Genomic DNA, 4,757 nt, shown 5'->3' on the forward strand with positions numbered 1-4,757 from the left:
TGGTGTAACAAACTTTTTTAGATTTTTGTCTCCGATTTACAATCACTGTTTTGTATGCTTTCTTTCCTTATGTTTCGCCTCTTTTGTTTCTATATTCCGCCATGTTTTCTTCTTTATATTATTTTAAATGTCTTCCTGTCTATTTATGTCTCTCAGCTGAAGAGCAGCGCTTATGCTGCTGCCAGACTCCCGTTATGGGGAATGGAAATTACATTAAAGGAAAAAAAAAGATAGAAGAAATGTTCGTACCCTCTTTTTCACATCTCTGAAGTCCTGTTACTTGCGAAAATCCTTTACAGCACTGTGGCATAGGCTATATTTCCACTGAGTATTCTCTCATCAGTAAGAAATGTCTGTTCTTGTCAGCTTAGCATCTGCCACGTCCTGCAACACATGGCTAGAATATGAAACTCATATTTGGCTCATGACGGAGCGCTAAGAGCATGCTCTACCTCTGTCAAAGGGTACCTCCTCACATTCTAAATCTTCTAAAGTAAACAAGTGTCCTAACACACATGAAGTCTCTCAAGCTAACAGCACAGAGGAGTTGTAAATACCACGTTTGAACTATGTATTACCTTATAAATTCGATAATATAGCTCATTCTATTACGATGATCATCTTTCCCTTTGTAGGTGTAAGACTAAAATTCCATTAAAAGTTCGCTCCACAATGAAAAAACGACTGATTACTGCTCCAATTCTTGAATGATATATACGGTACTCTCGCCCTCGCTCCACCAGCCTGGCGGCACGTTATTGCCTTAAGATTGATAGGCAATTAATTAAATTGATCATAGTAGTCACTCTGCATGGTGAGTACCATTTTTGCTGCAATCGGATTACACTCGCCATGTAACCGTTACAGACGCTTTCGTGACATCTCTGGAGGCTTCGTACAGGCCAGGTAGTCACTTCCTCCGATACCAAAATGGGTGGTATCCATCGTCAAATAGCTGAAGACATCCAACGTTAATTGCTTTCTGTCACTCGGTTGCACTGTCATGCAGGTGGAAGTAAGTCCTGGTATACTGCTCCCAAACAAATCCTGCTGAGACCTGTTGGTCTAGGGGAGTGAAGGATGTTTCAATCTCTTCTCCACTCCCACGACACCTCAGCCACTTGGTCTCATGTTCAAATGGTTCAAATGGCTCTGAGCACTATGCGACTTAACTGCTGAGATCATCAGTCGCCTAGAACTTAGAACTAATTAAACCTAACTAACCTAAGGACATGACACACATCCATGCCTGAGGCAGGATTTGAACCTGCTACCGTAGCGGTCACGCGGTTCCAAACTGAAGCGCCTAGAACCGCACGGCCACACCGGCCGGCTGGTCTCATGTGAAGAGCTGCCACTGCCTCCACTGTATTGTGAAACTCTGTCAATGCTTCACAGTTGTAGCACTCCCATCCAACAACCCACTGCTCACCGTGTTTTACAGGTGTTAATGATTGCAGACTCACAAAAGTTTTCCTATAGTTCTCACAAGTACTGGGAGCTTGACTGCCGCTGAGGTACTTGGCAGGATGTTTAACAATTTATTTCCCCTCATCCTTCCTGCAAACTAAAACGTTCTGACATATGTTTTCGAAATATCCCGGAAAGACTGATGCAGTGAACAATAACAAAATACCTGTCTACTGACTGCCACATCCCAAACCTATATGAGGTTGCAGACCTCGGTTTCCCTTTGAATGCAGCCCCATAGAACCGTTCCTATTGGCTCCTGCCAAATTAGCTTGGACAACACAAATGGGAGTCCCTGCAGGGAATGAGATGTACTTTTCTAGGAACACTATTGAGAACTGACATTTGACGATGACCCTTCGCCACGCAGCGTACAATGGCTTGCCAGATATTCATATAGCAGTAGACATTAATTTAGTCTACCTATTAAGATGTCACTCGGTCCATTTATAGACACATAAAACTCATGGAAGAACGTTGTCTCTTATTTATCGAGAAAAAAAAAGACAAAACCTCTGCTGCTGTTGTCTGTGCACAGAAATCTTCGTATTAGACCCTAATTTTCTCATTCCAGTCACTTCAGGAGACGTATGTAAGAGGTTGTAATATGTTTACCCACAACACTTAGAACGTATAGTATAGGGCTCACCTCTCAACTCCCCTTTCGTCAGAAAATTACTTACCAGCCATATTCTCACGAATCCTCCAGTCTTCGACATATACAGTATTTGAATGCATATGTTTACGCCGACTAAGAGGTGTCCCTCACCAAGCTACAGACTCCCACTAATTATCTTTAAATCCAATCACGTTCCAAAACCAGTGTTCCATCACAACCATGCACAGTATGCATGCACTGCACAAAGAAAATCAGAAGCATAACACCCACAACTCATCGATATCGAATGACATCTATACACATATAAATATCCTCCTGTACATGACCAAATCTCCTATGTCGTATTCCTATAATTACCATGCTAGAAATACGACACTGTAATGGTGTTCGATTCTTCGTTGACAGCACCGTGTCTCTCTCTCACTCCCCGTTATTTTCGTTACATCCAATGGAGTAAAACTACAAACTATAAAATCTTCACTAATGACACATGGTAGAGAATTCAATAAGATCGTACCGTGTTTCTCTCTTCCGATATATCAGGAAACAAGCATCATCTGCATGGTGACATCGACCATCTTACAAATACACCTACCGGTCCATTGGAGTAGGTGGCCAGTGATTGAAGTCTGTTGCACGGACTTGAGTAAAGTTTTGTCGCCTGTACTGGAGGAAGACCATTCCCACAGACTATCAGTCACAAGGGAGGATTCCTGTTTGATACATTGTTTTACTGCTGTAACACATTCAAGCAGTGTATGACTACTGCTTTGTACGCAACCATACATTTTGTTTTTTTACCATGAGTTTGAGGACAATGTCAGGCTTAAGCCGACATTAACACATTTCAATCCATTGCTTCTCACATTGTTTGGTGTGAACTATACTTCTCCTACGACACACAGGTTTGTGGAAATAAAAGTCAGAGGCGATGTTTCTTATTGAAAAAAATGTAGAAGACATCACAACATATGGAAACTTTGTGTTTGTGGCATTGTGGAGTGTTTCCAAACAGCTGTTAAAAGGTGATGACCCCTATGTTTAATCTCATCTTTCTCAGTGACGGGATAATAGATGTCTCGGGGTTCCGTTTTGAAGAGACCAAAAGCATTGATTTTATATTGCAGCCATGAGAATGACCACTGTTTTGGTGCTGGCCATCCCCGGCAAGTGTTTCTACCGCCAAAACTCTCTCCATCTGAAACAACTGGTGTTGCTCAATAATTATGTAGTAGTCAATAGTATACCAGTGGACAGATGGGGTGGAAAAGACGCCATCGATATGAGGAAATGTACTGTAATAAGCACCACAGTTGATACTACGATCAATGTCAGCAATTTTATTGGTTTTTCCTGAATTTCAAAGCCAAAAAATGACACAGTAACATGCTTCCCAATTTCTGTACCGTCGCTAAGCCACCCCTCCAGCACTTTGCGAGTAATAGATTGCGAATGAGTATGCAGTCTGTCCATTCATGGTTAATTCTTGTACATATACACCAAAGTATAACAGACTGCGTCCTATACCGATGTAGTTAGGTTATCTACATATTTGTAGCACTTCGGTCATAGTGCGGAATTTATGGTTTCGCCTATGTAGTTGGGAATCAGAGAGTATTCTTGCATTCCAAGGATAAAGAAGGAGACGATGGAGACTGTAAGATTTCCTATCGTTGTCTCTGACCAACCCACCCGGCAATGCTGTCGTCAATTTAGTTTCCAGCTGGCCCATGTCTTTGTGTAAGAAAAGAGCAAGCAAAGTTCGTAACTGCTGTTCAGCAAAAACTGTTCAGCACCAGTCTTATTCACGTCACCAGTCCAAGTGTATAAGATCTCTTCAGATGTGTGCATGTCGAGGAGGTTAGCACTCCTTATCGGTGCATAGTAGATATGAGAGTGTTGTTGTGATACAACGGACTGTTAGGAATAAAACATGTAGTTTACACATGATGTGGAAGATGAGATTAAGTGCAGAGGTCGTCCGCCCGGGCCAACTGTTTGGAGAAGCTCCAGACGCACGAAGTTTCAAACGCTTTATGTAAACCACTTCCCCTATGAATTCTCGAATATTGTTACGGTGTCTGGAATCTGCACCAAGAAGGTATTCAAAAGAGGGAAATATTCTTAGAACATAGACACACATTCCTAAGGCCACCGTGTTCTTCACTTAAACATGCTATAATGTTAAAGCAGTACTGTTTTCCGATATATTACTCATGTAGGAATATATTTCTAGCAAGTTTCGTACCTTAATCACTACTTTAAGGTGATAAAGCTACTACGTTCTACACCAAACAAATAACATAGATTCTTTGCGATACATGCAATGTACAGTATTCTGGTGGTGTATAGCGCCCACGCTCCACACCAGATTACGTTTCAGAAATTACGCTATGCTCACATCTGGCCTATAAAATAATCGTCATCAACGGAAAATGCATGAAACAGATACTTTTTATGAGAAAATACATAAATGCATAGCAGCTGCGCTTAACGTATGAAATTACACACCACGTTGCATTAAGTCCATGAACAGAACACAGTCACTTCCACACACAACTGTCAAGCAAATGTACTCACACAGTGCTCTCAGTACCTCAGAAATGTCTTTCACTGACTTACAAAAGGAATTTCAAACATTTTACGTTAATCATTTTTGCTAGCAATT

General features: G+C 41.4%; 1 non-coding gene across 1 annotated transcript; it reads left to right on the plus strand.

Moving 5' to 3' along the window:
• Positions 1-315: 315 nt before the first annotated feature.
• On the plus strand, positions 316-515 carry LOC124723879. Its single transcript, XR_007006558.1, has one exon. It is a non-coding gene; the product is annotated as a U2 spliceosomal RNA (small nuclear RNA).
• The last annotated feature ends 4,242 nt before the right edge of the window (positions 516-4,757 follow it).

This window comes from Schistocerca piceifrons, chromosome X (genome assembly GCF_021461385.2).
Source record: "Schistocerca piceifrons isolate TAMUIC-IGC-003096 chromosome X, iqSchPice1.1, whole genome shotgun sequence".
NCBI lineage: Eukaryota > Metazoa > Arthropoda > Insecta > Orthoptera > Acrididae > Schistocerca > Schistocerca piceifrons.